Below are 19,385 nucleotides of genomic sequence, written 5' to 3'. Positions count from 1 at the left end.
AAAAAAACTCGGCGATGTTGATCGCGATCTCAAACAAACCACCTTTATTCTACTCACACAAAAATTTCGACTTGTAGGAGAGGTCATCACAGGACAGCAATTCACATTCGCTACACTTAAAAGCTCAAATGTTATTTCACTTTTCAGTGCAAAACTGTTTCTTCGCCACTTTATGTCTTAGAAAATCAATGTTTTGAACGAATTCCCATATTTTACCAAAATGAACTCCAATTTGTCGACAAAGTCACACGTAAGAACTTCTCTTGATCTATAAAGAACCATGTAAATCTGCTAATTTTGATCAGCAAATATCTAGAGACGCGGATGGTGTTGAATCATACCGCTTAACGCCTTATCCAATTAAAGCAAGAAACCCTGTTAGAATTTTCACATCCGATGAGATTGCAAACCACTTCACCCACGCAAAATTTACGGCTAAAGAAATTGGCATATATAGCCAACGCGATTGGACTAACACCATTGATAAATTGAAATTTAATCAATAAGTAGTTGACGCTGTCGAGAAGTTTGAAGTATCACAAGCTGTAAATTTTGCACTCACCGCAAACAAGCACAAACACAGGCACAATTCTCACAACTACAAAGTCAATATCGCAATTCTTTTAACAAACTCGATACAGCAATTACGGTAAAACACGTATTAAAAGCGATCTCTAACAAAGTTACTGCACTCAAAATCACGCCATTAAAGCTACAGTTATTTGGGAACCCAATAATCACTGTCGTAATTTCGACGATGGTAGATCCCATGCACGCATGACAAAATTTCAAAAACGCTATTTAATTGAAACACTCGCAGATAAAAAATTTCATTCTGGTCACCAACCCAATGCACACATATTTTACAGTCATTTACAAAAACATCTTTATGAAGAATGGGCATTTTCCCGTTTCGAAGATCTCACAAAACCTATTCATAAATATAACGAAGATCGCCCGTAATACGCTACGTAATTCCAAGATTATTTTGTACAATACCACGGAAGTTTTAATTTTGTTACAGGTAAGGCATCACTTGAAATTAAGGACGTACACTTAACCGTCCCAAAAAAAGCACCCTCCCTTACTCCTTTTACTAAAGCAGATATCCGTAACGGATATATAATCCCAAAAGAATCACCTGTATATCGTAAATCTGAAAAACTTGTACTTTTCAGAAAACAAAATTAGTTTGGTGCTGTCCACCCAAACGTACAAATAGATGCTAAACTCGATTATAGTATTAGCCGAGTGTTAGTTGAGATTGACCACACAAGTCTAATAATCGCCCGTAAAACGCTACACAATTCCAAGATTTTTTTGTACAAAACCACGAAGGCTTTAATTTTGTTACAGGTAAGGCATCACTTAAAATTAAGGACGTACACTTAACCGTCCCAAACAAAGCACCCTCCTTTACTCTTCATACTAAAGCAGATATCCGTAATGGATATGTATTCCCACAAGAATCACCTGTATATCACAAATCTGGAAAATTTGTACTTTTCAGAAAACAAAATTAGTTTGGTGCTGTCCACCCAAACGTACAAATAGATGCTAAACTCGATTATAGGATTAGCCGAGTGTTAGTTGAGATGGACCACACAAGTACAATAATTTATTTAAAAAAATAAATTGAAATTTAATCAATAAGTAGTTGACGCTGTCGAGAAGTTTGAAGTAGCACAAGCTGTAAATTTTGCACTCATCGCAAACAAGCACAAACAAAGGCACAATTCTCACAACTACAAAGACAATATCGCAATTCTTTTAACAAACTCGATAAAGCAATTACGGCAAAACACGTATTAAAAGCGATCTCTAACAAAGTTACTGCACTCAAAATCACGCCATTAAAGCTACAGTTATTTGGTAACCCAATAATCACGGTCGTAATTTCGACGATGGTAGATCCCATGCACGCATGACAAAATTTCAAAAACGCTATTTCATTGAAACACTCGCAGATAAAAAATTTCATTCTGGTCACCAACCCAATGCACACATATTTTACAGTCATTTACAAAAACATCTTTATGAAGAATGGATAGTTCCCCGTTTCGAAGATCTCACAAAACCTATTCATAAATATAACGAAGATCGCCCGTAATACGCTACGTAATACCAAGATTATTTTGTACAATACCACGAAAGTTTTAACTTTGTTACAGGTAAGGCATCACTTGAAATTAAGGACGTACACTTAACCGTCCCAAATAAAGCACCCTCCCCTACTCTTTTTACTAAAACAGATATCCGTAACGGATATATAATCCCAAAAGAATCACCTGTATATCGTAAATCTGAAAAACTTGTACTTTTCAGAAAACAAAATTAGTTTGGTGTTGTCCACCCAAACGTACAAATAGATGCTTAACTCGATTATAGGATTAGCCGAGTGTTAGTTGAGGTTGACAACACAAGTCTAACAATTTATAAAAAAAAACTCGGCGATGTTGATCGCGATCTCAAACAAACCACCTTTATTCTACTCACACAAAAATTTCGACTTGTAGGAGAGGTCATCACAGGACAGCGATTCACATTCGCTACACTTAAAAGCTCAAATGTTATTTCACTTTTCAGTGCAAAACTGTTTCTTCGCCACTTTATGTCTTAGAAAATCAATGTTTTGAACGAATTCCCATATTTTACCAAAATGAACTCCAATTTGTCGACAAAGTCACACGTAAGAACTTCTCTTGATCTATAAAGAACCATGTAAATCTGCTAATTTTGATCAGCAAATATCTAGAGACGCGGATGGTGTTGAATCATACCGCTTAACGCCTTATCCAATTAAAGCAAGAAACCCTGTTAGAATTTTCACATCCGATGAGATTGCAAACCACTTCACCCACGCAAAATTTACGGCTAAAGAAATTGGCATATATAGCCAACGCGATTGGACTAACACCATTGATAATTTGAAATTTAATCAATAAGTAGTTGACGCTGTCGAGAAGTTTGAAGTATCACAAGCTGTAAATTTTGCACTCACCGCAAACAAGCACAAACACAGGCACAATTCTCACAACTACAAAGTCAATATCGCAATTCTTTTAACAAACTCGATACAGCAATTACGGTAAAACACGTATTAAAAGCGATCTCTAACAAAGTTACTGCACTCAAAATCACGCCATTAAAGCTACAGTTATTTGGGAACCCAATAATCACTGTCGTAATTTCGACGATGGTAGATCCCATGCACGCATGACAAAATTTCAAAAACGCTATTTAATTGAAACACTCGCAGATAAAAAATTTCATTCTGGTCACCAACCCAATGCACACATATTTTACAGTCATTTACAAAAACATCTTTATGAAGAATGGGCATTTTCCCGTTTCGAAGATCTCACAAAACCTATTCATAAATATAACGAAGATCGCCCGTAATACGCTACGTAATTCCAAGATTATTTTGTACAATACCACGGAAGTTTTAATTTTGTTACAGGTAAGGCATCACTTGAAATTAAGGACGTACACTTAACCGTCCCAAAAAAAGCACCCTCCCTTACTCCTTTTACTAAAGCAGATATCCGTAACGGATATATAATCCCAAAAGAATCACCTGTATATCGTAAATCTGAAAAACTTGTACTTTTCAGAAAACAAAATTAGTTTGGTGCTGTCCACCCAAACGTACAAATAGATGCTAAACTCGATTATAGTATTAGCCGAGTGTTAGTTGAGATTGACCACACAAGTCTAATAATCGCCCGTAAAACGCTACACAATTCCAAGATTTTTTTGTACAAAACCACGAAGGCTTTAATTTTGTTACAGGTAAGGCATCACTTAAAATTAAGGACGTACACTTAACCGTCCCAAACAAAGCACCCTCCTTTACTCTTCATACTAAAGCAGATATCCGTAATGGATATGTATTCCCACAAGAATCACCTGTATATCACAAATCTGGAAAATTTGTACTTTTCAGAAAACAAAATTAGTTTGGTGCTGTCCACCCAAACGTACAAATAGATGCTAAACTCGATTATAGGATTAGCCGAGTGTTAGTTGAGATGGACCACACAAGTACAATAATTTATTTAAAAAAATAAATTGAAATTTAATCAATAAGTAGTTGACGCTGTCGAGAAGTTTGAAGTAGCACAAGCTGTAAATTTTGCACTCATCGCAAACAAGCACAAACAAAGGCACAATTCTCACAACTACAAAGACAATATCGCAATTCTTTTAACAAACTCGATAAAGCAATTACGGCAAAACACGTATTAAAAGCGATCTCTAACAAAGTTACTGCACTCAAAATCACGCCATTAAAGCTACAGTTATTTGGTAACCCAATAATCACGGTCGTAATTTCGACGATGGTAGATCCCATGCACGCATGACAATATTTCAAAAACGCTATTTCATTGAAACACTCGCAGATAAAAAATTTCATTCTGGTCACCAACCCAATGCACACATATTTTACAGTCATTTACAAAAACATCTTTATGAAGAATGGATAGTTTCCCGTTTCGAAGATCTCACAAAACCTATTCATAAATATAACGAAGATCGCCCGTAATACGCTACGTAATACCAAGATTATTTTGTACAATACCACGAAAGTTTTAACTTTGTTACAGGTAAGGCATCACTTGAAATTAAGGACGTACACTTAACCGTCCCAAATAAAGCACCCTCCCCTACTCTTTTTACTAAAACAGATATCCGTAACGGATATATAATCCCAAAAGAATCACCTGTATATCGTAAATCTGAAAAACTTGTACTTTTCAGAAAACAAAATTAGTTTGGTGCTGTCCACCCGAACGTACAAATAGATGCTAAACTCGATTATAGGATTAGCCGAATATTAGTTGAGATTGACCACACAAGTCTAATAATCGCCCGTAAAACGCTACACAATTCCAAGACTTTTTTGTACAATACCACGAAGGCTTTAATTTTGTTACAGGTAAGGCATCACTTGAAATTAAGGACGTACACTTAACCGTCCCAAACAAAGCACCCTCCCTTACACTTCATACTAAAGCAGATATCCGTAATGGATATGTATTCCCACAAGAATCACCTGTATATCACAAATCTGAAAAATTTGTACTTTTCAGAAAACAAAATTGGTTTGGTGCTGTCCACCCAAAGGTACAAATAGATGCTAAACTCGATTATAGGATTAGACGAGTGTTAGTTGAGATGGACCACACAAATACAATAATTTATTTAAAAAAATAAATTGAAATTTAATCAATAAGTAGTTGACGCTGTCGAGAAGTTTGAAGTAGCACAAGCTGTAAATTTTGCACTCACCGCAAACAAGCACAAACACAGGCACAATTCTCACAACTACAAAGTCAATATCGCAATTCTTTTAACAAACTCGATACAGCAATTACGGTAAAACACGTATTAAAAGCGATCTCTAACAAAGTTACTGCACTCAAAATCACGCCATTAAAGCTACAGTTATTTGGGAACCCAATAATCACTGTCGTAATTTCGACGATGGTAGATCCCATGCACGCATGACAAAATTTCAAAAACGCTATTTCATTGAAACACTCGCAGATAAAAAATTTCATTCTGGTCACCAACCCAATGCACACATATTTTACAGTCATTTACAAAAACATCTTTATGAAGAATGGGCAGTTTCCCGTTTCGAAGATCTCACAAAACCTATTCATAAATATAACGAAGATCGCCCGTAATACGCTTCGTAATTCCAAGACTTTTTTGTACAATACCACGAAGGCTTTAACTTTGTTGCAGGTAAGGCATCACTTGAAATTAAGGACGTACACTTAAACGTCCCAAATAAAGCACCCTCCCTTACTCCTTTTACTAAAGCAGATATCCGTAACGGATATATAATCCCAAAAGAATCACCTGTATATCGTAAATCTGAAAAACTTGTACTTTTCAGAAAACAAAATTAGTTTGGTGCTGTCCACCCAAACGTACAAATAGATGCTAAACTCGATTATAGGATTAGCCGAGTGTTAGTTGAGGTTGACCACACAAGTCTAATAATTTATAAAGAAACTCGGCGATCTTGATCGCGCTCTCAAACAAACTGCCTTTATTCTACTCACACAATAATTTCCACTTGGAGGAGACGTCATCACAGGACAGCAAAACACATTCGCTACAATTAAAAGCTCAAATGTTATTTCAGTTTTCACTGCAAAACTGTTTCTTCACCACTTTTTGTTTTGGAATGTCAATGTTTTGAACGGATTCCTTTATTTTATCAAAATGAACTCCAATTTGTTGACCAAGTCACATGTAAAACCTTCCCTTGATCTATTAAAGCACCGTGTAAATCTGATAATTTTGATCAGCAAATATCTAAAGATGCGGATGGTGTTGTACCACACCGCTTAACGCATTATCCAATTAAAGCAAGAAGCCCTGTTAGAATTTCCACATCTAATGAAATTGCAAACCGCTTCACCCACGCAAAATTTACTGCACAAGAACTTGGCATAAATAACCAAGGCGATTGGACTAACACCATTGATAAATTGAAATTCAATCAAAATGTAGTTGACGCTGTCGGGAAGTTTGAACTAGCACAAGCTGTAACTTTTGCACACATTGCAAACAAACACAAATACAGGCACAAATCTAACAACTACAAAGTCAATATCGCAATTCTTTTAACAAACTCGATAAAGCAATTACGGTAAAACACGTATTAAAAGCGATCTCTAACAAAGTTACTGCCCAAAGTTCGCAGATAAAAAATTTCATTCTGGTCACCAACCCAATGCACACATATTTTACAGTCATTTACAAAAACATCTTTATGAAGAATGGGCAGTTTCCCGTTTCGAAGATCTCACAAAACCTATTCATAAATATAACGAAGATCGCCCATAATACGCTACGTAATTCCAAGACTTTTTTGTACAATACCACGAAGGCTTTAACTTTGTTACAGGTAAGGCATCACTTGAAATTAAGGACGTACACTTAAACGTCCCAAATAAAGCACCCTCCCTTACTCCTTTTACTAAAGCAGATATCCGTAACGGATATATAATCCCAAAAAAATCACCTGTATATCGTAAATCTGAAAAACTTGTACTTTTCAGAAAACAAAATTAGTTTGGTGCTGTCCACCCAAACGTACAAATAGATGCTAAACTCGATTATAGGATTAGCCGAGTGATAGTTGAGGTTGACCACACAAGTCTAATAATTTATAAAGAAACTCGGCGATCTTGATCGCGCTCTCAAACAAACCGCCTTTATTCTACTCACACAATAATTTCCACTTGGAGGAGACGTCATCACAGGACAGCAAAACACATTCGCTACAATTAAAAGCTCAAATGTTATTTCAGTTTTCACTGCAAAACTGTTTCTTCACCACTTTTTGTTTTAGAATGTCAATGTTTTGAACGGATTCCTTTATTTTATCAAAATGAACTCCAATTTGTTGACCAAGTCACATGTAAAACCTTCCCTTGATCTATTAAAGCACCATGTAAATCTGATAATTTTGATCAGCAAATATCTAGAGATGCGGATGGTGTTGTACCACACCACTGAACGCATTATCCAATTAAAGCAAGAAGCCCTGTTAGAATTTCCACATCTAATGAAATTGGAAACCGCTTCACCCACGCAAAATTTACTGCACAAGAACTTGGCATAAATAACCAAGGCGATTGGACTAACACCATTGATAAATTGAAATTCAATCAAAATGTAGTTGACGCTGTCGGGAAGTTTGAACTAGCACAAGCTGTAACTTTTGCACACATTGCAAACAAACACAAATACAGGCACAAATCTAACAACTACAAAGTCAATATCGCAATTCTTTTAACAAACTCGATAAAGCAATTACGGTAAAACACGTATTAAAAGCGATCTCTAACAAAGTTACTGCCCTCAAAATCACGCAATTAAAGCTACAGTTATTTGGGAACCCAAAAATCACTGTCGTATTTTCGACGATGGTAGATCCCATGCACGCATGATAGAATTTCAAAATTGCTATTTCATCGAAACACTCGCAGATAACAAAATTAATCCTGGCCACCAACCCAATGCACATATATTTGACAGTCGTTTTCAAAAACACCTTTATGATGAATGGATACTTTCCCGTTTTGAAGTTCTTACAAAACCTATTTAAAGATATATCGAAGATCGCCCGTAAAACGCTACACAATTCCAAGATTTTTTTTGTACAATACCACGAAGGCTTTAATTTTGTTACAGGTAAGGCATCACTTGAAATTAGGGACGTACACTTAACCGTCCCAATTAAAGCACCCTCCCTTACACTTCATACTAAAGCAGATATCCGTAATGGATATGTATTCCCACAAGAATCACCTGTATATCACAAATCTGAAAAATTTGTACTTTTCAGAAAACAAAATTAGTTTGGTGCTGTCCACCCAAACGTACAAATAGATGCAAAACTTGATTATAGGATTAGCCGAGTGTTAGTTGAGATGGACCACACAAGTACAATAATTTATTAAAAAAAACTCGGCGATCTTGATCGCGATCTCAAACAAACCGCCTTTAATCTACTCACACAAAAATTTCCATTTGTAGGAGACGTCATCACAGGACAGCGCAACACATTCGCTGCACCTAAAAACTCAAATGTTATTTCACTTTTCAGTGCAAAACTGTTTCTTCACCACTTTATGTTTAAAAAATCAATGTTTTGAACGAATTCCTATATTTTACCAAAATAAACTCCAATTTGTTGACCAAGTCACATGTAAGACCTTCCCTTGGTCTATTAAAGCACCATGTAAATCTGATAATTTTGTAATGTTGATCAGCAAATATCACTAGACGCGGATGGTGTTGAATCATACCTTTTAAGGCCTTAACCAATTAAAGCAGGAAGCCCTGTTAGAAGTTTCACATCCGACGAACTTGCAAACCGCTTCACCTACGCAAAATTTACTGCACAAGAACTTGGCATATATAACCAGCGCGATTGGACTAATTTCATCGATAAATTGAAATTTAATCAATTAGTAGATGACGCCGCCGAGAAGTTTGAACTAGCACAAGCTGTAAATTTTGCACACATTGCAAACAAGCACAAATACAGGCACAATTCTAACAACTACAAATTCATTATTGCATTTTATTTAACAAAATCGGTAAAACAATAACGGGAAAACGCGTATTAAATGCGATCTCGAACAAAGTTACTGCCCTCCAAGTCACGCTATTAAAGCGACAATTATTTGGGAACCCAATAATCACTGTCATACTTTCAACGATGGTAGATCCCATGCACGAATGATAAAATTTCCAAAACCCTATTCCATTGAAACGCTCGCAGATAAAAAATTTAATTCTGGTCACCAACCCAATGCACACATATTTTACAGTCGTCTTCAAAAACACCTTTATGATGAATGGGCAGTTTCCCGTTTCGAAGTTTTCACAAAACCTATTTATCAATATAACGAAGATCGCCCTTAATACGCTACACAATTCCAAGATTATTTTGCCCAATACCACGAATGTTTTAAATTTGTTGCAGGTAAGCCATCACTTGAAATTAAGGACGTACACTTAAACGTCCCAAACAAAACACCCTCCCTTACACCTTATACTAAACCAGATATCCGTAACGGATATATAATCCCAAAAGAATCACCTGTATATCGTAAATCTGAAAAACTTGTACTTTTCAGAAAACAAAATTTGTTTGGTGCTGTCCACCCAAACGTACAAATAGATGCTTAACTCGATTATAGGATTAGCGAGTGTTAATTGAGGTTGACCACACAAGTCTAATAATTTATAAAAAACTCGGCGATGTTGATCGCCATCTCAAACAAACCGCCTTTATTCTACTCACACAAAATTTTCCACGTCCGATACGTCATCAAAGGACAGCGAAACACATTTGCTACAATTAAAAGCTCAAATGTTATTTCATTTTTTCATCGAAAAACTGTTTCTTCACCACTTTATGTTTTAGAAAATCAATGTTTAGAACAAAACCCTATATTATACCAAAGAGAACTCCAATTGTCGTTCAGGTCACACGTAAGACCTTCCTTTGGTCTATTAAAGCACCATGTAGATCTGTTAATTTTGATCAGCAAATATCACTGGACGCGGATGGTGTTGAATCATACCTTAGCCAATTAAAGCGCGAAACCCTGTTAGAATTTTCACATCCGATGAGATTGCAAACCACTCCACCCAGGCAAATTTTACTGCAAATATAGCCAACGCGATTGGACTAACTCCACCCTTGAAATGAAATTTAACCAATAAGTAGTTGACGCCGTCGAGAACCTTGAAGTAGGACAAGCTGTAAATTTTGCATACCTTGCAGACAAGCACAAATATAGTCACAATTCTGACAACTACAAAGTCATTATAACAATTATTATAACAAACTCATTATTAACGGAAAAGAATTTACCCTTCGCCGTTTCGATTGTTGTAATACAATCAACGGCAACTATTTAAAAGAATCCCTCATTGGAATCTTTGGATACCCTTGGTACGTATTAAAAAAAAGTTTCCTCTCCAGTGCACAATAACTGTAATAAGCACAGAGCCTCTACTCTCCCCACCTCTCTTTATGAACGCTACAAACTATAGGTAGAATCACAAAGAAAACCTGATTTTCAATCTTTACATTGACATAATTTTTACCCTAATAAAAGTAAACGCTCACGTGCTAAATCACTTTTCAAAGACTTTTTCGAAGGCGAACCTGATTACCAGGAAATCCCGTATGCGAGTTACCAGGAGCCCGTATGCGAGTTGCAAACGCCGGCCCTCTTCACGATGGCCCATGCCTCCCCACTGCCACAGTCTTTGGACACAGCAAACTATGCGTGGTTGAACCCCATGCCTTCACCGCCACTTCATCCTCAACATCAGGTGAAATTCATCTATATATCACCATGAGTGCCAGTTGAACCGCCGAGCTCGTCACAAGATCTACTCCTCCAAGGAGATCAGCCCGTGGCACAGTCACCACACTTAGCCAAGACTACACACACTCAAGCATCGGTTCCACAGCCACCAATCAAGCCCTCCCACAGCTCTTCCTGGCCTGATGAAGTCGCCGAAGCGGAACAATCAGGCCGCTCAACGTCCGAAACAGTAGTCCCCAACTGGGCCTACTCTGGCAGAGTTCGTGGTCCACGACCACGATCACAACCACTGGTGTATCCAACACCAGCGATGCCTACCCCGATCACTCAATGTCCAAGTGTCCCACCACTCGGATTTGGGCCCACAATTCCATCACTACAACCTCAACCAACCATTCCACAACCTCCTCCATACGATCGACCTACATCTACGGATAACATATCCGTGCACGGACCCTTTCCAAAGAAGACGCCCCAAAGCTATGGCGCATGAGATTTACCCAGTGCACCCATCACCAGTTCAGGCTTCTCAGTCGCCTGCTCTGCATAGTGTTTGCCCTCTAGGAGGCCCGAAGGCCTGATCCTCACGAAGCCAAGGTCGAGCCAATTCTTTTGCCCCACACCAGGAATAACACACAGAGAACCTGGACCGAATTTCCGATTTCACCAATTTACGAATCCTCTGGACATTGACATGGTTCACGGTGTCCATTTCCATGACAGGATTAATTAAACTTCATCGCCGTTCATGCTTCCTGGGACAATCGTAAAATGAATACGTTGCAGAAGGACGGTATAAGGACCTCCCACTAGAGTGCCTACACTTCCCGATCAATCCCCGTTTCATTGAGCGCCTTTGACATTTCTCGATATACTTCTTCGCCCTCGCAGATTGTCCGAATGACTATCTGAATACGTTTTTCACCCGAGATGTCGCCCCTACAGTATTTATCAAAAATACAACCACTTCTATCTCCAGTTTAGTTCTTTATATCCAACACAAATGGATGTAAAAAAACAAACTCACAAAGTGAACAGGACGAAGATGCTCCACACGATTCACGATTATCTTTTCGTATAACATCACTTTCACACACACAATCCCTCTCATAAACATGAATTCAAGCCTCTAGTATGCCGACACCGAATTAACTTCGCCCTACTATATGAATTATAGTTTTATAATTCTACATACCTTTTGCGAAGGAACACTCCGCAACTCCGACCCCATAAAGAACTCTTTCTTGTTCTCGCCACTCTGTGCGAAAACGAATCGCCCGCTACTTGTCCCAATTGAGTATTTCCAGTGTGTAGAGGGAGGAGCTACGAAGTGCATGTGTGGACGCACCTTCAATCTCCTCTACAAAGACTGGATGGTGGACAAGCTGGACAACCGGGAACCGTCACCAGATGAGACACAGATCCTCAATCATCCTCTCGCGTCGCAGCCACACTGCAACGTTGACCTCTATCCCCGTGCCCTTGAAGCTTGCACGGGACGAGATGAAAATTTTCTCGATTTTTTCAGGGATCCTGTCAATCGGGCCCATTGATTTCGAATTCGAGTTTCGGACACAGGCCAAAGATCTATCACGCTGACCCTTAATATCTCCAGACGCACTGTTCTCAAGAATACTTTTTTTAAATTTTCTTTATTATTCTTTCAATTTACTTTTTTATCCTTTCACTGTCACTTTTGTCTTTTCATCTTTTCTTGTTTTCCACAATTGAAGATTAGGATTAGTTCTTTTCTGTTTTTCTCCGTTCACAATTTACTCAGCAGGCACGAAACTTCACTAAAACTTTAAGGGACTAGGTAGCTCACAGAGTAGTTAAAAGATGAATTTCCATCAGAAGGTAAGCTGGTAAATCCGATCGGTAAAATCCTGTATCAGATGGAGATAAACAGAGATCTCCTTGTACAAACAGACAGAGACTACAGAATACAAGCTACAGAATCCTCCAACTGGGAACAAATCCTCACTAGAAGACGGTGAGAGACAGTTGGGTACTCTAACAGTACTGACGATACTGGCCAGCACATCCTGTAACTGGAGCTTTTACTGGCTCCACATTCAGACGGACAACTTACTGACGACGGCACAAGTCACAACCCCACTTCGACGAGAACACAATTCTTCACCCGAGCCACAACGAGGATGACACATCCAGCATATTCCTGCTACAATTTACAGATTCGGATTTAAAACTCTTAACTCAGGATGGATGAGGCAATAGAAATACTAGAAGTACACCTCCAACCAATCAGAGACTGAGAAGACACTGTTCTCTTTTATATAGCGATAACTCCACTAACTATAGTCAGTCTAATAGAGAAGTTGCACGATGTTTCTGTCTCTGACTCCGGTGTTAACACTTTTGTACATCGTTATAAATGAAGAAGGCCTTCAATGTTTTACTGAGTCGGTTAGTCTAAGAGACATTGTTAAGCCTACTTCGCGCGCAGAAAAAGGTAGCCCTAGCTCTTTATTCTTTAAATCTGTGAAAGTAGCCCACTTTGGGTCTGCCTTAAAACACTAAATCTTTTTTGAACCAAATCATGAACTATATTGCTAGCCAGCAGCTTCAAAATGAAGTGAAACAGTATCCGAATTGGCTGCAAAAAATGTTAATTTTTGCCACATGAACTTTCATTTTTTATTTCTTTATTTCGAACACATTGAAAAATAAGGATTATGACAAAAAATTTAAAGCTTTGATGGCATTTTTTGGATAAAGCTACAGACTGACCGAAAATAAACAAAACGGTGTCTATGAAACGCCATATATATGTTTTACTAACGACCTCAATATCCAACTGTCAGACCACTAATTTTTTTCATAAAGACAAACACACTCTTAGATCAAAACTAAAATTAGATTAAAAGGGAGTTCAAAAGATTTCAAAATAGAGTGAAAGGTGATCAACCGTATCAGTGGTGCAAAGTAAAGTCCGAAAAGAAAAAATTTTCTACAAAATTTACTCCCATTTTTAGAGTCACCCTTCTAAGCTATACAACACTTTACTGATCAAAAACAATTTGAAACTGAAAAATTATAAGAGAATGTATAAAAACGCATTACAACTTGACATTTTAGTCTTTTTGCTATCGCAAACCAAATACAAATATTGTCTACTGCTCATGTAAAGATGGAATTTGTCATGCTCACAGTTCAAAAAAAGAATTGCAAATCACGACTTGCGAGGTGAACAAAACAAAAATTAGTAGTTTGGAAAAAAATTGCCGAAAATCTTCACTTTTTCTCTAACTCTATGCAACAAATTTTATGCGACAAAAGATATTGCCCTGAGTGATCTTTTCAGCGGCTCCTTCTTGGTTCATCATGCTATGTTTTTGTATTTAGATCATATTAGTTAGTTGAGGTTGGTCATTCAAATTAAGAGCGGAGAATGAAGTGCCACGAAAATCATTATTATTTTTAATTGGCGAAAGATATTATTTGAATGAGCTATGTTTTTAGCGATGCCTCCCGGAATACTGCCACACTTTAGGGTCTTGTGAAACTTGATAATACAGACAAAAAAATGTATATATCAAATAGATTACCTCGACTTAATTCATTTTCCTCATCCACTATAGTATTTAACCGTTATCAGGCCAGTTTCTCTGTAATTCTTCAATTTCAGTGTTGTAATCTTCAATTCACAACCATCGAGGTTTCTTAGCGATGGACTCAAAAACTTCTCTCAGCAGTTTTTAATAAGATTTTTTGGTTCAAAGTTTCCCAAAAATTGTGTTGTCCCAAAAATTGTTTCCCAAAAATTGAGAGTATTTTAATAAGATCCAGCTGGAAAAACTCCAGCAGCTTCAAAGCAGCTTCAAGTTCTGAGTCTTTTCTTCCCAACCAAAAGGACGCTAGCGTACCTCATCTTGTCTATCTGTTTTTAGAGGTACTTCAGTTGTTTTCCGCATTTAAGTTTGACAATTGGTGTTATCGTGTATCAAATAACTAAAACATAGTACTTAGATTTTTTTAATGAAAATAGCACCTTCATCATCAATTTGGGTCCCCGCAGCTATAATTTTTGGAGCACAAAAAATCAAAACAGTTAATTTTAACATTGATCAACAATTTATGATGTTCTAATTGGAAAAACAAGGTTCACAATAAAGAAAAAATGGAAACAAGGACAAGCACATTGAATTTTTTGCCAGCAACAATTTAGGAAAAAGATCATGCCAAAAATGCTGAATGCACTCGCATTTTTAAAATATTTCTGTCTTGGAATTTCGTAAATGATTATTAAGAGCTGATATATCATGTTATCTCCTACTTTTATGGTTATAGAACTTTCCACGAACGCTATTCTTTTTTTCTATGGATATTCTTGTGTTTTTAAAAACTGTTTATGAAATCTTTTTTGTGTTTTTACGGAAAAGAACTTGATCGAAGAAATTTTGATCGAAATAACAATTGAATTATATTAAAAAATTAAGATCATAGGGTAAAAGCATTGTTTTTTAATTTTGAAAACAAAATTTCAGTATGTGGTACAAAATAAAAAATTTCTTGTATTTTCATCTTCTAAATCTTCAAAGATGCTTGTAATCTTTGTTGCTACTTGAGAAATCGACGTTGCAAAAATTTCCAATTATGCATTTTTGTCATTTATGTTTCTCAATTTATAAAGTCAATATTTTGCCTGCTAAGCCGGCTGATCATAGTACGTCAAGATGTGTATAATAAAATTGTGTCTTTCGTGTAACTTACATTTTGTGTTGCCTTCTCTGTCTCTTTCAATTTTGCCTTTCTTATCTTTTTTACAACAGAATCTAAACAATCAAGGAGCCTGTGAAACTTTTGCAACGCAGAAGAAATCTTGCTGTAGAAAATTTTCTAAACGCTGTTGCCAAACTTCTTATAAGCACAGTAAATTGAAGAATCTTTTCTGCTAGCGCCTCCCCCCTACCCCCGCTTAGTTTGCCCCCCCCCCCCCCCCCCCCCCGATTTATACATGTTTTAACATAATGTTAAAGCTTAGTAAGTTCATGCATAAAAATACATGAACAATCTGCATTTATTAAGAGCTAATACAGCTGTAGTTTGAAATTATTATAAATTTCATCCGAAATTTGTTGCATATATCGTAAACATCAATGAAATTTCAGTATATATCATTTTTGGTGTTATGGGCTATAAGGGCTCAATTTATAATTTTTTTAGGAAGCTATTCTAAACGTCCAGGCAACCTACTTAGTCACTCTTGTTTCAATGAAATGCAAGTATCGCTCTTACAATTCGCGAAAAGTTAGGTATTTGGGGGGGGGGGTGCTAATTATGCTAATTAACGGCTATGGGGCTGGGGGTGGCAAGCAAAAAAAGATCCAAATTGAGGCTCACTTTAAACTACTGCATTTGTGGATAAGTATGGCCTCAAAAATATGTAACAAACGTCGTATAACTTGTTTGACAGTGTTCGGCAAAGTGAATTAAAAGAAGAGGAGAACCATTAAAGGTGAATTGAATTCTGGAAATAAGGCTTATTAACAGTTTTTTAACTGTGAGAACATGGAAAGTGTCTGTGTGTGTGTGTGTTGTTGTTGTTGTCACGTATAGAAAAATACGCAGCTATTTAAACATCTGGCACACAACCAAAACTGAATGGCATGTTGCTGAAAAATATAGAGAGTGCAAAGGTACAGATAGAGATGAGCAGGCGTGTTAGTTGACAGGTGTGCTAGGCAATGAAGGTGAGCGCTAAGTAAGCCGAAATAAAAGTAAGCCGACATAAAGTAATAAAAGTAAGCCAGCGAAAGTTATGTAAGAGTTATGTAATCTATCAGAAACCATTAACCGTAAGAGTCATCACTGCGCATAGCATTATAGTGTTTAATGTATTCCAATGCACCAAAGAACCAAAAATACGTCAATTTTTAGACAATGCGTACGCAGTTCCCTTGTTTCTCTCTGAAGAAATGAATCATGATCGTTTGATAACAGTAGATTAGCTGAACTTGCGATTGAACAATATTTGACCTTGCGAGTTCTCTGTTTCTCAAATTTGAATCTGTCAATTACCAAAGGTCAATGCGTTATGGGACAAGAGGAGTAGCTTGTGGCTATAGAAAAATTGCCTTGCAGGCATGAGAATATCCAGTTTCCTCTGTAATTGCTGAGTTAATTTCTAAACTCTGTGGCAGCAAGATAAGTATACCGCCAGCTTATGTAGCAGGTCTTCATATGTTTGTATATCAAAAATATCGTGGAGTGGATTCTCCTAGCAATTTTTCCACTTTAAACAAATTATTGAGGGTGTCCTTTTTGAGGTGTCCGGACCGAAGTGATCTCTGATCAGATCATCGTTAGTGCTCTCGAAATGGTTTGGAACTTGTCTGATCAGAGGTCTGGGACGGTCTGATCCCAGGCGATTTCAAGAGCAAACTAGTTTGATAAGAGGCTCATTCAAGCGCAGACTAGTCTGGCCAGGAGTGACTTTCTATCGACTTGTAGTCTGATCAGAGGATGCGCACCTAAGTCTGATCAGAAGCAGATTAGAACTGGTCAATGGACGTTTAGAATGCACTATAGTCCGATGAAAGGACAGAGGAGTAAGTAGTTTAAAATTTTTTTAATTTTTGTTTTAATTTTAATTTTTTGTTGTCATCAATTACAGTTGAACTTAAAAAAATTGTTTTCGAATCAATTCTTACGCCGAAACGCTTTTTATCACCTCATTACTGTCCGTGTCTATTAATGCCACATTTATGAGGCGAGTATAATTAATCGAATTTAAATGCGAATTCCGTTTTATAGTCTTAAATAAGCTGATTTCTACATAACAACGAACTCTAATTGTTCTTCTATATAACAAAATTAGCTCTAGGAAATAAAACTCGACAGTAAACATTGTGTTTCAGTCGCTGCCCGTGTGACCTGGCCGAAAGCACTAAATGCGCAGCTCTATAATAATCAAATGAGGATTTATTTCCGTGGTGGTTTATTTCCGTGGCAATTTTTTCTTAAAACCAATATTTATGGGTAACTTTTCACTGGAACGGTTCTCTATTTATTCCTGGTGCGCTGGTCTGAATGTTAGGTATTCTTCATATTGCTTTGTTTTTTTTATTTTCAACCTTTGATTAGTTCTCATGCTTCCAACTTTTTGTTAAGGGCCCCCTAAGTGAGCTATATCGCAACAATTATTAAAAGTGAATGCAATTCGGTTTAACTTTAGGGATATTCCAAATTCGTCCCAGCAATCAATCCCATTCCCACAGCCCCCCAATTGTATATAGGCAAACATGATTCTTATGAAATGTGGATGAAAATAGAAAATCACATCCGGGATTGGGAACTAAGATCAACCACATGTCAACCAAGTAAAAAAAAATTAGCTATTCTAAATTTTCTCTGTTAATTTTTATATATCTTAAGTTCCAATTTAAATTTAAAATTCAACTTACTGAATTCTTTTGACCCGTGTTATCGACCACGAAAATGGTGTCCAGACAAACAGTAGACAGAAAAACTTTGAATCTAAAGAATGCAGAATCAGATACTGCGTGGATTATGTCTTTTCGGGCGAAATATCGCCCAGAGAAGAAAGAAGACAAGATCAACCCCGATGGTACTATAGTGGACCTACATGTAACCAATCTCTTTCTTAGCATGTGCGGTCAAGATGCAATTCTTGAACTTAGGAGCCTAGTGAGTACTAGGAACTTGATAAACAATCCGTATAAAGACATCAGATTGGCGATTCAAAATTATTTTTCTTAGAGAAAGTAGTAACAGCAGAAGGGGCTGAATTTCTGTCCTTAATATAAGATGTAGGGAGTCAAACGAAGATTTCCTAGCACGTCCAAGAGAAAAGGCACGCTGTTGTGACTTTAAAAAACTCAAAACAGTGGCCAACCCCAAAGAGGAAATTGTAAAATAAAATTTATCTGAGGTTTGAATGACCCTGGAGCGAAACTTAGACTACTAGATGGAATTAAAGCAAAACCAACAATATCAATTGCTGAAATAACCGAGAGCTTGCAGTTCTGCAGTCAACCAAAGGCTTTTGCAAGTTCTTCATCAGGTAATAAGCTTTTTACTGTGAAAGAAGAATTTGAGTTCAACTTCAAAAAGACCTTTCAAAAACGGAATGAAAAATTTACGGCTAATAAAAGCAACAATATGTGCACTATTTGTGGAGGTAAGCCACATTCTAGTAGACACTGTCCAACGCTAATAAAAAGATGCAACACATGTGAAAAGTTGAAAAGTTGGGACACGTCTCAAAAATGTGTAGAAGCAAACCCCAACCAAGTTCACGTGAAAAGAATATAGAGAATAAATTTTGTGAAGAAGAAAATAAATCTTCATAGCTAGCATCTCCAGCATCGGAAATGGAAAATTTTAATAATAAAGAAGAAATCTCAGCATGTCTGCGACAAGGGAATATATAACTTACAATAAATAACTGCAAAGTAAAGACATCTCGAAGTTTATGATGGTCGTCAATTAACGCTTCTGGGATCACTTACTTATGAC

The 19,385-nt window shown here is 37.0% G+C and overlaps 1 protein-coding gene across 1 annotated transcript in view; it reads right to left on the bottom strand.

The window, feature by feature from the left end:
* The window catches only part of LOC142339819 (uncharacterized), a 33,349-nt gene extending 17,030 nt beyond the window's left edge, over positions 1–16,319 (bottom strand). Inside the window, exons 1-2 of the mRNA XM_075390112.1 lie at positions 16,248–16,319; positions 15,618–15,679 (exon numbers count right to left, since the gene is read on the bottom strand). The gene's annotated coding sequence lies outside the window, so the exon portion shown is untranslated. The remainder of the gene's footprint in view (positions 1–15,617; positions 15,680–16,247) is intronic.
* Positions 16,320–19,385: the final 3,066 nt, after the last annotated feature.

Source organism: Convolutriloba macropyga, chromosome 5, assembly GCF_964194025.1.
Source record: "Convolutriloba macropyga chromosome 5, txConMacr16.3, whole genome shotgun sequence".
Taxonomy (NCBI): Eukaryota; Metazoa; Xenacoelomorpha; order Acoela; family Convolutidae; genus Convolutriloba; species Convolutriloba macropyga.
The sequence above is the reverse complement of the archived record's forward strand: the minus strand, read 5'-3'. Positions and strand labels throughout refer to the sequence as shown.